This window comes from Petaurus breviceps, unplaced genomic scaffold (assembly GCF_028583685.1).
Source record: "Petaurus breviceps papuanus isolate PSGF00001 unplaced genomic scaffold, PetGlider_PUasm1.0 66, whole genome shotgun sequence".
In the NCBI taxonomy this organism is placed as follows: Eukaryota; Metazoa; Chordata; class Mammalia; order Diprotodontia; family Petauridae; genus Petaurus; species Petaurus breviceps.
The window spans coordinates 1988303-2012997 of NW_027186442.1; the positions used below are offsets into that span (position 1 = coordinate 1988303).

Below are 24695 nucleotides of genomic sequence, written 5' to 3' on the forward strand. Positions count from 1 at the left end.
AGAGAGAGAGAGAGAGAGAGAGAGAGAGAGAGAGAGAGAGAGACTCTCCACATGCATGGTTCAGGGTATGTACCATTGGGAATCTTATTGTTTGAGAATATGCAGCGTTCTGCCTGCTGCCAATGTAGTTGGAATGCCTGCTGATGTAGAATATCAGCTTGGGGCATGCATAAAGGAGGGACCTCCTCTCAATTTTGGAGAATATGCAGACATTCTATGTTCTATGATTATTTACTGTTTACTTATAATGAGGAAAAGCTATTTTGATTGGCTGCTGAGTTGGAACTGAGTGAGCATACAAAAGATCCCCACGGAAAATAATTTGATCTTTTCCCTTTTCTGGTGGTGAGCAATAGAGACTATTTCCCCCCTTTTCTGCTATGTCTACTTTTTCCTTCTCTTAAGTGAAGTAGTATTTGTGATGGTTATGAATCTGTGAACTTTGAATGGTCAGAAGAGTAAGCCATTAGAAATCCATGAATAGGGAACATGCCAAAATTCATAGCCAAGCCTGGTGATGATCCCTGTCCTAGGACAGACTAGCTTGATGCTGACTAGAAAAATAAGTTGTCATCTAGCATTTGTTGAGCATCTACTATGTCTCAGTCATTACAACAAATGCTAAGAATAAAAAGAAAGTCAAAAAAACATCCCTGCTCTAAAGGAGCTCACTGTCTGATGGAGGAGACAAGTACACAGTTCTATGCAAACACAATATATACAGGGTGAATTCAAGATGATCTCAGAGAGAAGGCATTAAGATTAAGGAGAAGTAGGAAATGTTTATTGCAGAAGGTGGGATTTTACTGAAGGAAGGCAAAAGGTGGATATGAGGAGGGAGAGTTTTCCAGAGATGGGGATAGACAAGCAGTGAAAATCCCTGGAATTAGGAGATGGAATATCTTGTCTGAGGAATGATAAAAAGAGTGTAGTCACTGGGTCACAGTGGGAATAAAAAAAAAAAAACAAAGTATAAGAAGATGGGAAAGGTAGCAAAGAGCCAGGTTTAAAGCTCTTCTCCCTCCTCATATCCAAATCAAAGGGGGGTGGCCAGGTAGCACAGCGAGTAAGAGCACAAGCCCCAGATTCGGGATGACCTGGGATCGAATCCAGGCTCAGACACTTAGCACCCACTCAGAAACACTTGGCCGTGTAACCTTGAGCAAGTTACTTAACCCCAATTGCTTTAAAAAAAATAAAACAAAGGATTTTATGTTTTATTCCATAGATAATATGAGCCACTAGAGTTTATTCAGCAGTAGGATGAGAAGGTGTTTTAGGAAGATAAATTTTATAGCCAAGTGATGAATGGACAGGAATGGGGAAAAATTGAGCAATGAATTAACACCAAAAGAAACACCATGCAGAAGCCTGCAGAAGGAAGAAACTTGTCCAGTAGCTATGTCATCTTTGAAAGTGATTTTGGAGTGAATGCTTTGTATTAACTGTTTTATGTATGTTAACTCTCTTCAAGAACAGATTTATATTAAGGAAAATTCTGCCACAATCCAGTTCAATGATGATATGTTTATATTTACTTCTGTGTTATCCATAATATTACTTTAAATATTTCTTTATAACATTTAGTTGATGTTCACCAGTGATATTGATCTTGTGTTGCTAATCAATGGGGTCAATCAAGGTACAAGTGAGATACTGTCTTTTGTTTATAGATATTAGGGAACACACAACAGAATGGTGATTCACACTAATTTTGTTAAAGCAAATCCTATAATTACTCAGGGTTACCCCTAGAACTCCAAGGGAAATGTAGGTAACCAACTTCTCTCTGAGATCACAACTTTACTAATGTAAGTATGAGTTGGATAAGGACCAACATGGCTCTGCATAGGTTATCTACACTTTGTTATGGTCATTCTAAAAATTCCTCTCCATGTTCTACTCACTTCATTCTGAATCATTCCCAATTTTGAAAATTTTTCTGAATCATTCATATTCATTGTTTCTGATGGCTTGATATAATTATGTTCTATACATACAGTTATTTATACACTATATCTCATTCATCCATTCTCCAATTGATGGACACTCTTTAAGTTCTTTGCTACATCAAGCATTGCTATTTTAAATATTTTTGCTCATGAGTCCTTTCCCTCTCTCTTTGATGTCATTGGCATAAATGACTGTTAATAGAATCACTGGATTAAAATGCATGTGTAATGTGGTGACTTTGGCTCTATTTCCAAATTGTCTTTCAAAGTTTCTGGGCCACTTTTCAGCTCCAGCATTATTACATTCATGTACTTGTTCTATTATAGAGTCTGCGACAATTGTCAATTGTTTGTTTTCATTTTTGTTAATCTGAAGGGTCTTAGATGGAATCTTGGAGTAGATATAATATTTGTTTTCTTTTTATTAATGATTTGGAATATTTTTATATGATTGTTCATAGATTATATGTCTTCATTGGAAATCTGTCTTCCAACTCATTTAAAAAATAAGGATCTTAGAATCAGTGGGGTTTACCGTCTTATCCAAGTTGACATAGATAACACAAAGGGAAAATCAAAGTCTTTTGACTCCATAGAGTATCTGATCTTGAAAAAAATCTTTGGCATCGTTTAGTCCAAGCCATTTTGTAAATGAGCAACTAAGGATTAGCACAGTGTAGTGTCCTGTCCAAGTTGACATAAATGGTACAGGGAGATAGTTAAATCCAGATTGTATGAGTCCAGTGCTTTTGGGAAAAAAAGCAATAAAACAAAACAAGCTACATCATCCTTAGCAAAAAGATGGAAAGAAAATAATTATTCATTGATTGAAGGAATGCATAAACACATTATGTACCCTGAATATGATAGAATAATACTGTACTACAAGAATTACAAATATGAAAAAACTGGGAGCATAGGAAAATATAAGAACTTATTTATAGGAAGCAGGCAGAATCAGAAAAATAACACAAAATAACTACAGCAATGTAAATGGAAAGAACGAAAAGAAGTGAAAGTGAATGCTCTTATTATAATGACAAACTTGACCCTAGAGAAGAGTTTAAAAATGTTCTTAGTCCCTCCCTAATTTGCAGCAAAAGGGAATATTAGGGAATATTCCATATACTGATGTAGTTGATGCATTTATCCATTTTTCTAATTCTTTCACTTTCTTTTTTTTTTCTTTCTTACAAGAAATGGCTTATTGGAGAAAGAAATGGAGAAAGATATATTCAGAAATGTTTGTGAGGTAAGAACAAGAGGTATCAATACTAACAATAGCAATAATAGCTAGCATTTATAGAAAATTTTAAACTTTGCATAGTGTTGCAACATGATCTCACAATAGCCCTGAGTTAGGTTCTATTATTTTCCCTATTTTATAATGAAGAAACTGAGTCTGAGAGTTTAAGTACCTTGCCCAGGGTCATACAGTTAATAAGTCTCTGAGAAAGGATTTTAATAAACACTATATCATAATTGCTTCTCACTAATAAATATTTGCTGTTAGTTGAATGATCAAGACTACTATGTTAGTGTTCATATAGGAATCTGCTTATCAGTGTTTGTTGATAGGGCACAGATAATTGCCGGTTTCCTACAGAGGTTAAGATTCTAAGTCTGAATAATAAGAGAATTTTATTAAAACTACTTCTGACTCTAATGTTTCTTGCTTCTTTAGAAGCATGGGACATGGAATTGTAGAAAAGATTCTGTGGACTTGGAATCAGCAGGGAATACAGCTCAAATTCTGCCTCTGACACTACTTGGGTGATCAAGGCCAAGTCACTTAAGCTCTCATTTAGACATGGAGATGATTTAGTTCCCTGTTGTACATGCATCCCAGAGTTGTTGTGAGGAACAATTGAGTAAATGCCTCTCAAGCACTATCTGAATGACAGGTTCTGATTTTAATTCTAAATTCCCTTCCAGATCCCAAATCGGCTGGTGCTAGGTGGAGTTAACTGTTGTGGTTTTCTTTGAAATTCTTATTTTGAAAGCAAATGTAAAAGAGAAAAGGGAAAGAAGTGAGAAAATGGCTAAGTTTAGTGGTCTAATCAGATCATAATCCTTCCCCCCCCCCTTCTTAGTTCAAATCAACATAGAGAAACTCATCTGTGTTGAGACTTGTCCATTTAGCAGGACAGGCAGGACAAGTAAAGTCTCAAGGTACAGGAAGGAGTGGTAAATTACTCTAGAAAACCTCTAATACCAGGCCTATCAATCATCAGTTCTATAGGAACATGGCATTGGAATCAGGCATTACAGATTCTGGTATAAAGTAGACATAAAATAAATACTTGTTAATTAAACGATTTGTTGATTAGAAGGTCATAAAGATGAGAAGGATTTTCGTGTCTTTGTTCTTAACATTAAGACCCTTTGACAGAAATATTGCTGAAGAAGGATCTTTGTTACTTTCAAAAACAAAGGAAGTTTGTTCAGTTTAACCTAGGAGAATACCACCTGGATGGAAGCTCATTCAATATGATATGCACATAGCTTTTCTATCCTGAGTTTTTCCTTTGGCACTTACATGGATAGAAAGTAAAGTCCTAGAGGGGAGGTACTATGTTTCACTTAAATTTTGTGTCTACCTTTGTGCCAAGCATAGTGCTTTCCACATGGTAACTATTTAAATATTTGCTGAATAAAAATGAATTGAGCAAAGACTAGTTTGGTCACGTGCCTTCCCTTATTCTAATAAATTCTAGTGGTTCTCTACTGCCTCCAGGATCAAATGTGAATTTCTCTATTTGTCTTTTAAAACCCATCACAACCTGCCACCCACTCCCCCCTCCACAGACACATGTTTCCAGTCTTATTATAGTTCACTTCTCTCTTCATAATCTGTGAATCTAGTGACTCTGGGTTCCTTGCTAATCTTCATACCAGATACTCTATCTCCTGACTGGCCATTTTCACTGCCTGCCCTCATGCCTGGAATTCTCCCTCTCTCTTCATCTTCACATCCTGTATTCCTTGGCTTCTTTCAAACCCCAGATCAAATTCCAGCTTCTGAAAGAAGCCTTTCCCAGGACAGTTTAATGTAAATGACTCTATTCTGTGATATCTCCAGTTTACCCTGTATTACATCATTTTTGTATGTCAGTATTTGCATATTGTTTACTCCATTACTCTGAGTTTCTTGATAGCAGAGACTTTACATAGCCTCCCTTTATACCTCTAATGCTTAACACGATGTTTGGCATATAGTAGGTGCTTAATAAATATTTGTTAATTAACTTGACTTACGAGATGAGACACTACAGCTCAATTCCTCCCAAAAGGAGACAATTCCATTTTGGACAAAGAATGAAAAGCACAGATAGTACATTGTTGGTCATGGTGTTCTGTGCTTGTCTGGGCAGGTCATGTGACCCACTTGTTTATAAGGCTCTGAAATCTTTTATAGGAAGGGTGTGGGCTTAGTGGGAGGTGGTTTTGGCTTTAGAAGTAAGCTCAGAAGCTTAGGCAGATGGTGTTGGCAAATGAGTTCCTAGGCTCCTGCCGTGCAACACATCACTGTGGAGGTGGCTAGAGGAGCTATGAGGTCATGAAGAGGCAGCTGGTGGTATTCATACTGTACATGTATCCTGAGCAATCAAAAGTAATACATACCTGAAAGAGAAAAGAGACGCTATCTCTGAAGCAAATCAAACTCAACCTGCATTGACTGTGGGAAACAAGGAAAAGATGTGGGAGATGGAATGCTCAAAGGATCACAGTCTCATTCTGACTGCCTTCAGGCAAACACCTCCCTATGACTCTGGCAACTCCTTATGATGTACTTGCCCACACAGGTTAGAACCATCCAAAGTGATGGATGAACCTGTCTTCCTTAGGGCTCTAATCTTCAATGACTCTATATCATGTTTACCAGTACCTTGGCCATCTCCTTGCAACTTTAAATATTCTGGACAAATACAATCACATCCCAAGTCTCCACAGAGCTGGTCTGTATGATGAACTCCCTTTGATTGAATAGGGGTGTGGAAAAAGATGGGAATATAGCCCAAAGAGATTAGCTTGAGAAATGAAATGAAGATTAATCATTTCAATCTCCACAAGGAAAGGACTGTTTGATTCAATCTATATTAACAATGCCATTGGTGGTGTGACTGGAATGTTGTTTATTATTGCAAGACTATATATCTCTAGAGGGAAATTAGGGACTTTTTTTTCTTTGTCTATTTACTACTTGCCTTTTGGAGGGTTGATCCTAGATATGAAGAAATAAATATTTATTGATTGATTCACCAACTGTGCTATCACAAAATCTCAGAGTTTCAGAGGATCTCAGACACAGTCTACTCCAACCCATACCTGAAAAAGGCGTCCCTTATACAATATGACTGGCAAGTAGTACTCACTCCTCAGCTTGATGATCTTCAGTATTTTATGAGATAGACCATACATTCCACTTTTCCACAGCCCTAATTGTTAGGAAGTTTTCATTCATACTGATATGGAATCCCAGTTTTTTCCTCTTAGACCCAGCAAAACAAGTCAACAATACTTCCACACAATACCTCTTTCAGTTCTTGGAGTCACTATAGATAAGAACAGTATACATTTTTTATCTTATCTTTGTTTCCCTGTTTCTTCCTCTCTCTCTTCCTCTCTCTCTCTCTCTCTCTCTCTCTCTCTCTCTCTCTCTCTCTCTCTCTCTCTCTGTCTCTCTCTGTCTCTCTCTCTCTCTGTCTCTCTCTCTCTTTCTCTCTCCTTCTCTCTCTCTGTCTTTCTCTCTCTCTACACACACACACACACACACACACACGCGCGCGCACACAGAGTCCTCAATGCTAGGGGACTGAGTGGATAGAGCGCTCGGTTTGGAGTCAGTAAGTCATAAGTAAGATGCTGAGGTCAAATTTGACTTCAGACAACTAACTGTGTGATGCTGGACAAATCACTTAACCTCTGTTTGCCTTAATCCCCTGGAGAAGTTGGCAAACCACTTCCATATCTTTGCCAAGAAAACTCCAGGAATAGTAAGGTCCATGGGGTCATGAAGAGTCAGACACATCTGAATGACTGAACAACAACACAACTCACTGAATAAACAAAGTGGTAATTTGACTTTGCTCTGTCCTCATTAGGGGTTGCCAAATGAGATAATGTTTTTAATGTGTTTAGTACAATACCTAGTACATACTAGGTGTTATGTAAATACTTATACTTTTCCCTTCTCCTGCTGTGTGGAATTCTGGGCACATATTTTAGAAATGCTAACACAGTGGGACTACGTGCAGAAGAGAGTAATAAGAATGGTGAGGATATAAGAATCTATGTCATATGAGGATGTGTTGAAAGAATTGGGGATATTTAGTTTGAAGAACAGAAGATAGGTATGTGATTACAGGTGTCACGAAGAAGACTGATACCAAAAATGGATGCCTATGACTTCTGGGAGCTTTCCTAAGTTTCCCTTCTTCAACTCCTGGGAGAGGTTTGTACCCTTAGCTTGAGACTGAAGCAAGAAGGAGGAAGATGGGTGGAATGTGGGAGGTGAAGAAATGAGATAGAAGAAAGCAAAAATGGAGGAAGGAGCATGGCCTATCACTGGGAGATGGCAAATGGTTTCAAGGGGTCCTGAGACAGGGTGTTATGGAGGCTTGTGGGACTACTGGGGGCTTGTATTCAAAGAAGAACAAGAACCATTAATTTTAGCAACTTCCTAGAAGATAGAAAATACTTTCAATTAGATGATTTTGATCCTCAAAATGTGTTATTTAAACTGTGGGAACTAGCTGGGGTGAGTCAGGCAGCAGCCATTAATCCCTTGGCCATAGGAACAGATTTGAAAGGAAACAACACCCCCAGATGGGAGGAGGCTGTGGGAGTGGGTAAAGAGAAAATCTGACCCAAAGAAAGGAGTGAACCCAAGAGGTAGCTCTGCCCACATAAAGGTGAGATGGGAGGGAGTAAAGTTACTAACAGCTCTACCTGTCTGTTTACTAATCCAGAAATCACTATTATAGATGTTACATGATTAATATCTGTGGGAAAAAGATTAGATTTTTGCTCATATACAAAGTATACAATGTTGCATAATGAATTGGCAGCCAAGCTGAATTAATAACGATGATAGCTAGCTATTTTAAAGCACTCTAAGGTTTGCAAAGTGCTTTATAATTATCTCATTTTATTCTCACAACAATTCTGGAAGACAGATGTTATTATTATCTTCATTTTACAGATGAGGAAACGGAGTCAGACAGAGGTTTAAGTGACTTGCCTCATGTCTAGTAAGTATATGAGGGCAGATTTTAACTTTCTTCCAGATACAAAGTCTACCTGGACAGTATTCCAGTGTTCTATCAGGAAACAAGGTCACTTTCATTTGAATTATCTGAGGAAGATTCTGAAATTCACCTGGCAGGACAAGGTACTAGACACTGAGGTCATTTCTCAAACTAAACTGCCAAACATTCAAACTCTACTGCAGAGAGCACAACACTGAGGTGCTGGCCACATAACTCAAATGTCAAATATAGGTTTGCCCAAAAGTCTTTTTTTTTATAGGACACTCACACAAGGGCTTACATGGTGGTAAGAAAAAATGATACAAGGACACTCTCAAGATCTCTCTCAAGAACTTTGGAATTGAGAGGTCTCTTTTGGGAGACAGTGTGTCCCAAAACCTGGGAGACACTGTCACAAGACTGCCCAGCTTGGCATGCCCTCATCAGAGAAGGTGCTGTGCTCCATGAGCAAAGCAGAATTGAAGTAGCTCAAAAGAAACAAGAGATACATGAATTTAGAGAATCCACCTCAAATGTTCACATGGACTTTTTGTACCTGACATGTGGTAGAGCATTCTGAGCTTGTATTGGTCTGATCAGCCACAGTCAGACACACTGTAATTCGACTCTTACATAGTGATGTCATTTTGATCTTCTTCAAGAATGAAAGACAACCTACTATCACTCTTTTCAGTGTGCCATCTAGTTTCCTAGGAGACATGTGATCTTCTTACTGCCTGTCCTGTGCTGTTTCTACTGCACTAGACACCAACTTCAGTGCCTCTCTAAATTTGATTGATATATTATTCAGGTGAGAAATACTTACTGTACAAGTCAGAGGTAGAAGAAAAACTTCTGATTTATATGAGACAATGTATTTTCTTTTCGTGTGTGGTACCTATTACAAAACCGCACAATCACAGAGTCTTAGAACGGAAGTCCTCCAATGCAGGGAAGTCCTTTATTGCCAGATGCACTCCATTCCTCTTTTGAACAGTTCTAATTATTAGGAAGTTTTCCTTATACTAAAGTTTGCTTCTTTACAACTTTTATCCCTTGCCTCTAACTCTTCCCTCTGTGGCTAAGTAGACATGTCCAATCCTGTTTCCAGATAAGAGCCTCCAAAACATTTTGAGAAATAATGTTTCCTACTTTAGTCTTCTCATTTCTAGACTAAGTATCTTCAGTTCCTTCAATCAATTCTCATATAGCTTGAACTGTAACGTCCTTTATCTCCCTGTTTATCCTCCTCTGGACACTCACTAGCTTACTGATGCCCTTAAAATGTAGTGTCTGTGACTAGTCACAATAAAGCAGTCATGGTCAGAACAGAAGAGAGTATAGCGTCATGGTACTTTGGAAGGAATAACTGAACTTGGAGTTCAGTAATCCCTGAATTTAAATCCCAGCTTTGCCACTTACTATGTCTATGAGCTTGGACAAGTCAAGCTTAACATCTTTCTGAGCCTCAGTTTCCTCATCTGAAAAATGAAAGGTTTGTATTAAATTATGACAGACATCTCTTTTTGCTTTAGATCTGTGACCCCATCATCTCATTATGCTTGGAAGGTATGTCTCATTGCAAGGTGTGCTTAATATAGTCCATAATCACATTAACCTTTTTGGCTACTATATCACAGTATTGACTCCTGTTGATCTTGCTGTCTAACAAAATGTTCAGATATTTTCAGACAAAATGTTTAGTCATTTCCTCTTTGTGCTTATGAAATTGATTTTTGAACCGTAATGTAAGACTTGACATTTATCTCTACTAGATTTCATCTTATTAAATTCAGTCTAATGTGCTAACCTGTCAAGAATATTTTTGATCCTGACTCTATAGTCAAATCTGATAGCTCTTCTTAACTTTATTCTGATTTCTTCATGTTTCTTTTTTTATTATCACTTAAACCATATAGAAGACCACAAGCTTATAAAATCTTCTCTTGCATCAGCAGATAGATCACATTAGGTCAACAGAAGACCTATGCTACTGATTTGTTAGATAGATATTTTCACAAGGCAGCCTTTTCCAGGGTTAGGAAAGTGGGGGATATTTTTGGGGAAAAGGGGAGCTTTATCTCTTCAGTTCTCACTTAATGACTTTCCTTGCAGCACTCCAACAGCAAACATCTGTAGCGGCAAGCACCCCAAGCATATTCAGGGTTGCTGCCAACACAGGTTCTTGGATCTGCATTGATAAAGGAAAGCAACTCAGAATGGGTTAACAAGCTTAATTTAATCAGTCAAACATGTATTGTTCACCTAGTTCAGGGGAAAAAGGTCAGCACCCCAAACTTCAGATTATACAGACAGAATTATCAAGACAGAAGCAGATCAAGTAGACAGATTTCCAAACTGTCCAACCATTACATCCATACCAAATCAACATCTGGTTTTAAATATCTGGGTTTTTCAAAGCCGAGGGGGGGAGGGGGGGTGTCTCAACAATGGCTTCCCAGAATCCAGATCAAATCACAGAACACTTCTCAAAGTGAGCCCCCAAAACAAAGCCTCACATCAGGGCTTATATAGCCTTCTCCTGGCTTAGAGAATGTAACAACCTTATTGACCCACTGGCCAATCAAGAAGTATCTACTGAAAAACAAGCCTCCCACCCCAGGCTTCAGGTGCACTTTAGCCTAGGGGCAGGGAAGATCTAAAAATTTACATTCCCGTTACATTCGGCCCCAAGATCTTTCATGCCCATAGCATAAACAATTTACTTTTGAATTAGCATCAACAATCATAATTAATAATAAATAATAACAATCATTTGTAAGATATATAACTGAAGTTACCAAAGTGGCCACTGGACCTTAAACAAACACAAAGTACATTGCATTACCACTTCAATTCAAAACAAGAGTCCAAATAAAGTTCTCTTGGGGGGAGGGGGTGTCCTTCCTCTCGCACAGCTCCAGCCCCGGCTTCCAAGTACAGAGAGGGGGCTTCGCAACAAAGTCAACAAGGTGGGGTCCTTGGGGGTCCAAGGCACTTCATCCCACCCCCCATAGTCACAAGTCCATCCTCCCCCTGGGTCCCAAACTGTGGGATGCAGCAAGGAAACACATTCAGTGCCCCTGCTTTGCTGCTCAGTTCTTATCTTTTCCTGTGGCTGAATTCTGAACTCCTGGGTTCCTTCTCCTCCCGCAGGCCTCAGTGTCTCCTGGCTTCTGCCCAGGTACTGATGCAGGCAGCTCACCATTCCTGCTCTCAGCTCAGTGAAGTCCGCATGCAAGCCATTCTTCTCTCCTGCTCCACGGCTCCACAGAGTCACAGCTACCACAACTGGGAAACAAACAATTATCCCAGTCCCCATACTTTCCTTTTACTCTGCAGATCCTGTTTGTGACACCATTTTGTAACAGCAAGCACCCCAGCATCCCCAGGGTGGCTGCTAACACAGGTTCTTAGATCTGTTTTGTTAAAGGAAAGCAACTCAAAATGGTTTAACAAGCTTACTTTAATCAGTCATACATATGTATCGTTTACCTAGTTCAGGGGAAAAAGGTCAGCACCCCGAACTTCAGAATATACAGACAGAATTATCAAGACAAACAGATCAAGTAGACAGATTTCCAAACTGTCCACCCATTACATCCATACCAAACAACATCTGGTTTTCAAAGGGGTGGGGGGGCGGCTCTGGACAACGGCTTTCCAGAGTTTCATCTGATCAAATCACAGAACACTTCTCAAAATGAATCCCAAAACAAAGCCTCACATCAGGGCTTATATAGCCTTCTCCTGGCTTAGAGAATGTAACAATCTTTTGGACCCACTGACCAATCAAAAAGTATCTACTGAAAAACAAGCCTCCCACCCCAGGCTCCAGGAGCACTTTAGCCTAGGGTCAGGGAAGATCTTTAAATTTTACATTCCCATTACAACATCTTAGAAAACATTCTAGCTCTATAATTTACTAAATGCATATTCTTCGAAAATGTCATTTGAACTGTGTGACTCAGTTTTTCCAATTGGAAGTCAAGAGAAAAATACTTGAACCTAACCATGGTTTCTCATTTATTTTTCCTTAATTTCTCCTTTTCCCACCTTTGCAATGGAGTCATTACGTATCAGAATGAATATTGACTTTATTTGTAGGATCTTACCAAATTCTTTTCAGTATTTCCCTAACATTTCATTAACAGCAATCACTATCGATATGTTACCTGCAATTATTTTTATGATGGTCTTTTTGCAAGTAACATAATTAATATTCTATATATAATGAGGAAATATCCCATATAATAATATTTCTTATTACATTTGGGCTTACAATAAAATTACTCTTTCTTAATCTATCTAAATAATATCTATAAACTTTCCTCCCATCTCAATTCAAAGTCTTTTTTTTTCTTATAATAAGTATGTGAAGATAGATAGGAATCTACTCCTCCAGAAATATTTCCACTTGTTGGTAACTGGATAAAGATCCCAAAATTAGAATACCAGTAATCAGGTTAAAGTTCTCTGATGGTGGAAAAACTGATTCTTAGCACCTTCTGCCTCTTTTTACCATGATTCTACCACTATCACAGAAGAAATAATTGAGGGCCATTTTTTTTTCTTTTTCATGGGTTACCATGGACAAAAAAAAATCATAGCCAGGTGGCCAGTCTACTGGTGATGTGTCTCTGCATTTAGCTTGGTTGGTCCTTGGAAAACAGACTCAATCTGTTGCCATGGCCATACTTGAAGCCTTTTCAGACTTTTAAAACCTGCCAGAGATAATGCTCTGATGGTTTAGTATTTAAAAACTGAAAGGCACCTACACATCATAACAAAGCATCAGAATAGGATATTGTGAACTTTATATCTCACATAGTTCATACATAGTCAGGATCAAATGATATAATATCTGTGATGGTGCTATGTATACAAATATATGTATAAAAATGTTATATAAATGCAAGTATTATAATTTACATAGTAATCATTTTAATATTTTGATACTTAATAACAGCAATGACACTGGCATATAATCTTGCATTGTAAACTCCATATTTTAGAGAAAAGGTTCATATGCCTATTCTTCAGGATATATTGATAGCTAATAATAACGAGTGCTGTAAGGTTTTCAAAAACTGTCAAATATCTTATTTCCTTTTATCCTCACAATAACTTGATGAGGTAGGTACAATTATTATACCCATTTTACACATGAGGAAATGAAGGCAGACAGAAATTAAAGTGATTTGTTCCGTCACACAGTTAGCAAGTATCTGAGACCAAGTTTGGACTCTAGAACACAAACATAAAGTATTAGAACCAGCATGGAATGTAGAACATGTAATTAATCATTTGGCACTTATAATTATAGAAATACAGGAAGCAGGGGCTGAAAGTCACTTTGAAATCATTGAAAATAGAAATTAAGGGCTAAAGAAATATAAGAATATAGAATATTAGAAAAGAAACTGACCAGTTTGCATATGGGCAAACAGGTCTAGAGGGAAGGAAAGCCTTCCCTAAGGTCATAGTTGTGAGCTATAGAGCTGGGACTACAGTCCAGGTCTAGGGACTAATGTTGCCCTAAAGGCAAAAGAGTACAAGTTCCAGGGTCCCAATCCATCCCTATTCTGTCCCCAGATCTGCAGATCTATACTGGGTTTATCACTAGGGGAGGCTACCTCCAATTAGGATATTAAGCTCTGCATTCTCACTCTTATTGGCTCATAACAACCTCACCTCAATGTCCCAGAGGCAATGTTGCTTTTAGGTTCAAACCTAAGACTTACCACCCAAAAAGGGAGTAGGGCATGAGAAAGGTAGTTTATTCCTACACAGAGAGATATGCTAAATATAAAAGAATCATAATATAGTTTAAGAGAATTATAACAGCATTCAATAACCTTACTTATAACTATGTGTATAATCTTTTGGGAAGGTAATCATTTAAGCCTCATCAGAACACAAAGCAGTTGTGCAAAAGTGCTAATTAGCCATTTTACATTTCACGCACCCCTGGCATTGTTCAGTCACTCCCAGCATTTGTCTCCTGGTGAAATAGTTTATGCTTACCCCCTCATGTGATAGTAGTCAAACTTTTTTTGTGTGAAAGTTTTCCCTGCCATGAGCCACTGCCACTTCAGTGAATGCCAAAATTGTCAATATTAGGAGGTATGCCAGGATGCTTAGACTTTTGCAACTCACAAGTTTACACCCCAAACTTACTCATCTTGATTTGACTGCTCAGTCCCCTACTCAGGGAAGGAACCAAAAAAGAGGCATCACAGCCAATTTGTCTAGTCAGGACATTAGCCCATAGCCATCTGAAAGATAGGTGCACATTCCCACAACCTCACCTTTGAGGGTCAAATTAAAGCAGTTTTCACTCTATCACTTGGCCTTTTTAGTTATCTACTGATTTCCAGCTCAGTAAGCACTTCATCATTTATCACTTTAAGTCCCTCAATGATAAGCCATACATGATTGGACTTGGTTCCCCCAAGCTTTGATAGAAGCAGGATGAGAAAAAAAATGCACGTTCTATAAAAAACAACAGGACATGGGGTCGGTGAGGTGGCGCAGTGAGTAGAGTGCTGGCCCTGGAGTCAGGAGGACCTGAGTTCGGATCCAACCTCAGACACTTAACACACACAAACAAAAAACCTAGCCATGTGACGTTGGACAAGTTACTTAAACCCAATTGCCCTCCAAAAAAAAAAAAACAGGACAGACAACTCTGCACATCAAGCACCATGATGCTATTACATTTCTTTTCACAACAACCATAATCATACTACCTTTCCTATTAAAGACCAGGAGAAAAATTCCAACAAAAAACTCACACTAAGAAAAAAAAACACCACTAACAACTGATGTTCAGGGGCATTATTGCAAAGCATTATCTGTCTGCAACCTCTTTTGTTTCCTGATATCTTTTCTATTCATTACTTAATTTAGAGGGAAAAGACATTTGTGTACCACTTAGCACAACAATATTTTCATTGTGGTTTTAGTTATGTACCTAATATTTTATCAGGTTCTCCTTTGGTGTATGTCAAGTAGAATTTGCATGCAAAATGATTAAATAAATAAACCTCAGGATAAGCATTACCAGTACCCAAGTCAATTATGAAATGATAGGTCCTAAAAAATGTGATTCCCAGCATGACATCTCATGCTAATGCTGCCACACTGTTGTCTCACTTGTTTCTTGGGAAAGTAGAAATTATAGGAGAAGAGAAATGAAGATTTGCAGTACAAAGTACTTCATGAAGTCAGGACCACAACATTTGGGGGAGAATGCCAATTTGAGAAATTTGGAATAGAGAAGCACTCTGAAATAGAAGCGGCTTTGGCAGGTTCCAAATGTTAGATCAGTAGAAAACAATTTCAAATTAATGGGCTGAATTCAATTTTGTTCATATGAAAGCTTCTGTTTGGAAGGGCTCTGTGGGGTTTAATATACACTGGATTGCTTGAAATTCTGCATTTTAAAAAAGACTAAAATTAGAAAAGAGTTTCAAAAGAGCTTCAGGTGCCATGAAGGTATTTTAGTTTAGATTGTAGTTGTGACTTAAATAAGAATAATAATAACCCACATTATATGGTGCTTCTAAGACTACAAAGGAATTCCCAACAACGTACAGGTTCATGATGATTTTACAGACTTTTTTTTCCTAGACTACTTAAAAAAACAAAAATAAAAATGAAAAAAAAAAAGCCTTATTGCTACTCCATTGCTATTAAAGCTGAGGAAAGAGGCCTCATTTTTTTCACTCTTGTAACTATGGAATGTCGAATAGGATTTCTGAGACTTAGTTTCCTTATTTGAAAAACAAAGGAATGTTAAATTCAGTAAATATATGTCAAGTATTTTCTGATTTCAGGGGACTTTCTTTGACTGCCAGAGAGATAAAGTTTAGATAAGGCACTAATAAATAGTCTCCTGCTTTCATGGAGTTTAAAGTCTGATTTCTAAGGTCCATGAGAATTCTAACATTCTAGAGTCTATGATTCTAAGTTCCTTGCTGACTTTAAAATTCTACAACCACGTGATTCTAAGATTTTAAAAATTTGAACATTCTATAGTTGTAGGTTCTGTGAATTTCTGTATTTTTCCAAACAATTCTGCTCTATATTTCATTAGGAGTGTAAGAAGGACAGAATGTGTGTGCATGTGTGTGTATCTGTAACTATGCACACGTACATGTATGAGTATGGTATGTATGTTTCATGTGTATGCGCATGGAAGTAATTTATATTATGTACACACATGCACGACTATATTGTGGAATAATATGCATGTTTGTGCATATACATGTATCTATATGTGTGTACGCATATAGATAATGTGAATCACTTCCATAAGCTGTCCATTTTTGGTGTGTGGGGGGAGGGGAGTGAATTGATCTGTATTTGACTTTCTGGTCAATAGCTACTGCATGAAATTTCATCTCGTGCATCAAATGAAGGAGTGTAGAGATGGGTAGTTCTAAATTAGATGTCAACAACTGGTAGCGTTTTGTGGACTAAGTACACTTGAAGAAATTGTTGACATTGTTCAGCTATTCCTTAATATCTATAGAGTCTTTCCTCCCTTACCTCTTTCTCTCCCTCTCTCTCCTTTCCTGTTGACTCTCCAGTTTTGGTGTTTCTTGTACTTGTCCCTTGAGCTTTTGGAAGACTCTCAGAGACCTATTTTTTTTTTTCTGGTGTCCATAGTGAGAGGCTGCTGAAACCATTGAAATACCTTTAGGATGCCTAATTGATATAAAAGTGATTACCACTTGAGCAATAACTAATAATTCTGGCACTTGTGTCAAAATACCTACAAAATATAATCAGTCAAGCAGCACAATAGATGTTATGAAATCAGTCTTTTAAGAAACATCTTTTTGGAGAAGGGAGACCTTGGAGAGATACCTCAGATCTCGAGACATTTCCTCAAGGTGTTGAGAGAACCCAAAATAATCACAAGTTTCTTACTGGGAAGACTACTTCTCAGAGTTCACCTGAGTGTATGTTTGAAGAAGGGGGGAGGAATGAGTATTCATTTTCTGTGTTATCTAATTAATCTTGCTAATTTCAGCTAAAAAACATAAGTGGTATGAGTGCCCTCTAAATTTTGGCACCCTGCCACACATCCCCACCACTCCTGGCTAGTTACTGCTCTGATTACCATTTCCCCTGCAAATAGTAGCTGATCTTCATGAACTGGAGAACGAAACAGTAAACGGCCTAGGGTGGATTTTTCTTTATGGTATTTTGATGCAGAAGTTATTTAGCTAAATGATTATGATGACTGTGATGGGAGCTTCTGGCCCATGTATTGACAGTGCTTACAACAGTTCCCCTTCCAAGATTCAGGAAGGATGAAATTCAGAAAGTAAAGATGTCATGTGATTTCCTCCTTCAATATTCTAAAAGTTGCTCCTTCCTTCCTAATGAATGGGTTGAACGTTTGTGAGAAGCTAACTTTGCAATATGTAGACTTTGATGAACTGTAGCCTTCCAAAGTTTCCAGAATTATAGCTGTGATTTTCTGGGATCCCATTCAGAACTGTTAAGATGTGCCCACAGAGATGATATTAAATGTTTTATATAATAAGGTTGGCCATGGTACAGCAACACTTGCCTCTGATGATTCTATAACATCTTCCACTCCTGCCATTTGGAATTTGTGTGGAATTTTACTAGGCATTTCCCTACCCTGCTGTTCCCCATCCCCTAATGCCTTCCTTTCTTGCCTTTTCTACTCAATATAGATGATTAATTTTGTAGTTTCTGATACGTTGTAACGGTATTTATTATCTGTTTATCACTAATAAATCTATATTTGATGTACACATATGAATATGCTTATTTTAAAAAATTAGGTGAGATTATATTTTTGGGAGGGGAACCTGTGATTTCATTAGTGTGTAAAACTCCCTTCATCAATACAGATCACCTACTCATAGGCAATTTATAGACTCAGTGTTTTGTTTGTGGCAGACATGTAACTAAGTTGCACCTTGTCATCAGACTAGGATATATTAAAAAAAAAAAAATCAAGACTGATTTTAAGTCTTGACTTCAAGTCTATCACCCTACCCACTCTATCCCACATGTCACTCTCCCCTCTTTCAATAAATGCAAATGGCTCCCAATTATCTCCAGAAAAAAAGATAAAATCCTCTTTTCAGTTTTTAAAACCTTCATGCCTGGACCCCTCCTAACTTTCCTGTCTTGTTACACATTTATCTCCACAAACTCAGTGTGATTCAATGACCTTGATTTCCTTGTTATTCCTTGCACAAGAGAAACTATGCCCCTGGCTCAGGGCATTTTCACTGGTTATCCTTCCCAAACCTGGAATTCTTTTCCTCTTCAAGCCTCCTGGCTTCCTTGCATTCCTTCAAAGCCCAGCTGAGTCCCCACCTTCTTCAAGAAACCTTTCCCAATGCCCCTTAATGTTAGTGCTTTCCCTCTATTATTTCCAAATTACCCTGCCTTTAGTTTGTTTATAGTTGTTTGCTGAGGGTTTACTAGGCTAGATTTCTTCGTTTAAGGACCATGCCTTAAATGGCTTTCATTAATTGGCCAATAAGAGGTCCCAGCCCAAGTCTCATTTGCTCATTGTGTGGGCTCTGATTGTTCAGAATGAGTGTAAATAGCAATTATTTCTGTTTTGGCCAGAAACACTGAGGGTCTTCCATTCCCAGATTGATTTTTTTTGACTAGGTAAAAGAGGCCATTTTTGGTCTTATCTCTTACCTACCCTTAATCATTGAATGGACATTACGTCAGAAAAACTGGGACCTGGTAAAGGTCTTGGCTTAAAAAGACTGAATTCCCCTGCTGCATCTGGGGCCATCTCTAGTCCTCTTGATCTCTATCTTGCCACTGGACCCAGATGACTTTTGAGGAGAGAGTGAGGCTGGTGACTGCACAGCCCTGGTTCACTTAAATTCAATTCACTTGCTAGTCATATCACCTTTTCTATGTCATGGTCAACTTCGAGAACGAAGCACAAACAATAACAGTTGTTTGTATGCTGTTTCTGTAATTAGACTGTGAGCTCCTTGAGAGCAAGGATTGCTGTTGCTTTTTTAGGCTTTATTTATATCCCTAGCACTTAGCACAATACATAACACATAGTAGGTTTTTTACAAGTGTTTATTAACTTAATTTCCTTTTTTATGCATATATGAAAATATTAATATACACAATTACATTAAGAGTCCTATAGTATGAGACTTGAATTCTAATCCTGCCTCTACCACCCAACTATATATCTTTGGACAAAATATGTAATTTCTCTGAGTTTAGGTTCTTTCATGGGTAAAACAGTTTGGTCTAAATGATCTTTAAAGGGCTTTCCAACTTTTAACATACCATGGTGTTAACGATTATTAGACTCTATTCCTATATTCAATGTCTTTAAGTCTTGGAGCCCAGACTAAGCTATTATAACCACCTCTGTCATGGCATTCTTCTTTTCTGCATTCAAGGTCCCAGTCTAGAACCATTTTTTCATCTTTTCTTAGAGAAAAAGCAGGCATACTACAGAAGTTTTTCAGGTCACTGTATTATTTCTATGGAGTAGGAATGGAAAATCACAGATGATTGCTCTGGGAGATTTGTGACAATATAATTCACATTATTCTTTCTTACATGCTCTATGTTCTAGTTATATTGGCCTAGCTGTTATTCTTCCTGAAAAACACTTGATCTTCTACCCTGGCTCTCACACTTTGTCTTTGTGACTTTGAGAAAGCTATCACCTCTCTGAACATAAATTTCTTCTTCTTTAAAATGAAAAGAATAAAACTACCTTTCCCATGACGTGTTTTGAGAATGAAAGGGAATAGAAATTGTGAAAGTGCTTAATAAATTATTGTTTACAGTATAAATATTAACTGTTATTATTCTGTCGTTATTAAGTCTTAGTAAAATCAACATGTTCAATTTCTTAACCTTTAATTTATTGACATCTTATATTTCTTAAGTAAGGAATTGGAAAGGATTACTAGAGAAAAATGGTATTCCTGTCTTCTTCTGAGAGACCCCCAAAAGGAAGAAAAAGTACACCAAAATTCCATACTTGTTGGTGTATCCAGATACATTTTGGACCCTTGCCTTCTCGTGAAATGGAAAAGATGAGATTTCAGTAGGAGTACAAGCCCTATATAATTTCTCTTTCTAGTTTTTTTTTTATCTATATTTCAAGTAAACTGGACCACTTTCTCTTCCCCATCATGCATATGTTTTCTCATCTTTCATCCTTTATTTACACTGTCTCCTAGGCCAGGGCTATCCTCCCTTCTTCCCTTTGCCTATTTGAATGCCTACAAATAATTTAATAGTAGACAATTCAAAGGTTGTCTCTTCCATAAAGACTGGTACTCATTCTCTCCCTGACTTCCACATCTGCTGATGGCCATCCTGGAAACTTTGTGTTAAGCCGCCTTATATAATATGACATTTCACCTTCAGACTCTAGGCATATGCTTTATGCTTCAATTTCCCTCCTTTTGCATCTTCACCTCCTGCCTTTCCCAGCTTCCTTCAAAGATATACCAGGTACTGTATTCACACTTTATCATCTCCTTTAATCCTTATAACAACTTTGCAAGGCAGGTGCTATTATCAGTCCCATTTTAAAGATAAAGAAACTGAGACAAACAGTGATTAAATAAACTGTACAGGGCAACTTGGCTAGTAAGTTTCTAAGACTGGATTTGGATTCAAGTCTTCCTAACTCTAGACCCAGCAATTTCTCCACTGCACCACTTAACTGTCCACTAAAGTAGGCACTTTATAGCGCACTGTAGTGCCACATACTATGATGTGACTATGATACAAAATGATACAGGATACATGCATTAAATTAAACAACAACAACCAAAGTTCAGAAACCCTTATCAGCTTGAGCATTAGGGAAAGTTTCGTGGAAGAGGTCACATTTGGTCTAAATATGAAAAATAGATAAAATTTTAATAGATATATGTGGAAAGAGATAAGACCATTCCTAAATAACGTAGCTTTCGGGACCCAAGTAAAAGACTATGCCGTGTTATTGGATGAGTTGTTTTGGTTTTTTGGATAGCTTGCTTTCATGAAGCATTTTCAGTCAGACATTTTCATTACGATCTCAACACATTGTTATGTGTTGGCTATGTGCCATGCCTTGTGTATGTGCCAAGATGCTTTTATAAAACCATTAGAAAAGCAGCCCTAATGAGATATTTAGAGGAACTGGATTCTTGAAGGTTAATGTGCCAGTGAAGCATTTCTGACCACAAATGGGTGACATATAAGGAAGCCGGCAAAGGACAGTTTTTGAGCATGGAGCCAATCCGCTCTGTTCTGCATTTAAAACTCATAGAGAGACACAATATAGATAGCATATCTGCATTGGTAGCATTTTTAGTAATATGTTGTGTTGGATTAAGCCCAATCTAGTTACCAGGATTTCAGATCAACTTTCCAAAGTGCAAGTGTGTAATAATAACATAACAAGGAAAGAATCTGAAGTAATATCATAGAATCATAGAACTTCCAGTGTGGTAAAGGCCAGATGCTAGAAATACAAGTTATGGCCAAATTGTGAAAGAAAATAGTAGAAAAAGGGAATTATACTTAACAGGCAATACAAAACTTAGGAAGGTTTTTTTTAGGCAGTTTACTTAAACTTAAGCTTTTTTAAAAGCACTTTTTGTTAGTGACCATATCTATGCAATGATTCAATTAAATTAAAATCAACAAACATTTTTTTGTTGTTGTTTTTCAGTTGTGTCTGGCCCTTCATGACCCCATTTGGGGTTTTCTTGGCAAACATACTAGAGTGGTTTGCCATTTCTTTCTCCAGCTCATTTTACAGATGAGAAAACTGAGGCAAATAGGATTAAATGACTTCTCTAGTGTCCCACAGCTACTCTGAGATCAAATTTGAACTCAGGTTGCGTTGACTGCAGGCCTGACACTCTATCCACTGAGCCACTGAGCTGTCCCAAATATTTATTAGTTGCCTACTAAGCATAAGATGCTATGCTAGACATTTGGGATACAAAGAGTAAAACAAACAAAATAAAACCTCTTGGTTTATTAGGAAAATGATTTTGGCAGTGGTAGGAAGGATAGATTGGAAGGAGGAGAAAGTGGAGGGAGAAAAATGTTAGGAAGCTATTATAACATTTTAGCTAAAGACTAATATGGGCCTGTACAAGGCTGGTAGTCATGAGAAAGGAGAAGTGGATAGATATGAGAGAAATGTTTGTGCTAAAGTTATTAGCATTTAGTAATAGTTTGGATATCAGAAGTGGGGAAAGCCAAAAGGCAAAAAAAAAAAAAAAAAAGATCCCTTGGTACCAAAAGTAGGGAAAAAAAGGTAACTTGTAAACTTGGGGGAAAAAAGGTAACTTTGGGGGAAAAAAAAGGTTGGAAGGATGTAAAGGAAAACATAAAGCTCAGTTGTGAACATATTTAATGATGCTGGCTGTATGCCCAAGGGATGTCCTAGGGAAAGTTAGAAATGATGTTTGAAGATCCATAGACCTATTTTTCTTTGGCCATCTCTGTCCTAGGCCCCCTTTTCATCAAGAACCCCAAGGAGGTAGATTACATATTTCAGTAGAAAGAACACTAGTTTGGGAGTCAGGAGACTTCTAGCACTGGGTCCACATGTATGCTAACTCGTGTCCCCTATTTTAGTATATTTTCTCCTTTCAAAAAAGAAAATTTGGCTTAGATGATTCCTAAATTGTGACATTCTATTCTATGGCTCAGATTTTTTAGAAACTTCTTCTATTTTTTTTTATTTTGAATTTTTAAATTAAATTATTTATTTTTAGTTTTCAACATTTGCTTCCATAAGTTTTAAATTTTCTCCACATCCTTTCCCTCTCCCTCCCAAAGACGGCTTGCATTATGATATGTGCTCTACACATACATTCCTATTAAATGCATTTTCAAATTAGTCGTGTTGCATAAAAAAATTATAACGAATGGGAAAAACCATGAGAAAGGGAAAAAAAATAAAAGAACATAGTCTGCTTTCTCTGCATTCCAACTCTATAGTCCTTTCTCTAGATGTGACTGGCATTTTCCATCATATGTCCTTGGGAATTGTATGTCCTTGTATTGCTGAGAAGGGCTAATTCTATCAAAATAAGTACTCACAAACTGTGGGTGTTACTGTGTATAATGTCCTCCTGGTTCTGCTACCATCACTCAGCATTAGTTCATAAAAGTCTTTCCAGGTTTCTTTGAAGTCCACCTGTTCATCATTTCATATAGCACAATAGCATTCCATTATATTAATATATCACATCTTGTTTAGTCATTCCCCAATTGATGGGCATCCCCTCAATTTCCAGTTCTTGGCCGCCACAAAAAAAAAGAGCTACTATAAATATTTTTGTACATGTGGGTCCTTTTTCCATTTTTATGGTCTCTTTGGGGTATGGCCCTATGCTGGGTCAAAGGGTATGCACTTATTGATAGCCCTTTGGGCATAGTTCCTAATTGCTCTCCAGAATGGTTGGATCAGCTCACAACTCCACTAAAAATGAATTAGTGTTCCAACTTTTCCACATCTTCTCCAACATTTATCATTTTCCTGTTTTGTCATGTGAGCCAATCTGATAGGTGTGATATGGTATCTCAGAGTTGTTTTGATTTGCATCTTTCTAATCAATGTTCACTTAGAATATTTTTTTTCATATGACTATAGATTTCTTCCTCTGAAAAATTCCTCTTCATATTCTTTGACCATTTTCAATTGGGGAATGAATTTTATTCTTGTAAATTTGACTCATTTATCTATATATTTTAGAAATGAGACCTTTATCGGAGACTCTAATTGTAAAAATTCCTTCCCAATTTTCTACTTTCCTCCTAACCTTGCTAGCATTGATTTTGTTTGTGCAAAAACAATTTAACTTAATCAAAATGATTCATTTTGCATTTCATAATGTTCTCTATCTCTTGTTTAGTCAAAAATTCCTCCATTCTCCATAAATCTGACAGATATACTATTCCTTGCTCCCTTACTTTGTTAATAGTAACAGCCTTTTTACCCAGATGCTATACCAATTTGAACTTTATTCTGGTATATGGGGTCATACATCGATCTGTGCCCCATTACTGCCATACTATTTTCCAGTTTTCCCAGCAGTTTTTGTCAAACAGTCAAGAACCTTCTACTATTCTACATGGTTACATTGTAATAGCAAGGAGAAAGGAAGGCACATTATAGGAAAATAAGAGAGGAAAAAAGCATTAAAAGAATGAAAGCAGGAGAACATAAAATGGAAATGGCAGTATTATTAATGATAAAGAGAAAAAAAAGAAAACAATTACAAGTGTTCAATATCAACTTTAAGGATAATGAGTATCCTAAAAGAAATTCCCCTAGATTGGGGAGGAACAAGATAAAGTATAATTCATTGTGTTAAAAATGGATTATTAGTGTTTTGACATAGTGAAGAATTTAGAAAAGTATGGGGAGATATTAACTGATGCTTAGAAAACAAGTCATGAAAATAGTAACTAT

General features: G+C 37.3%; 1 long non-coding RNA gene across 1 annotated transcript in view; it reads left to right on the top strand.

Annotated features, from left to right (window-relative positions):
• The first annotated feature begins 13 nt into the window (after positions 1 to 13).
• LOC138173861 (uncharacterized) overlaps positions 14 to 24695 on the top strand; it is a 49818-nt gene continuing 25136 nt past the window's right edge. The window contains exons 1-2 of the long non-coding RNA XR_011171551.1: positions 14 to 65; positions 3150 to 3204. This is a non-coding gene — a long non-coding RNA (uncharacterized lncRNA). The remainder of the gene's footprint in view (positions 66 to 3149; positions 3205 to 24695) is intronic.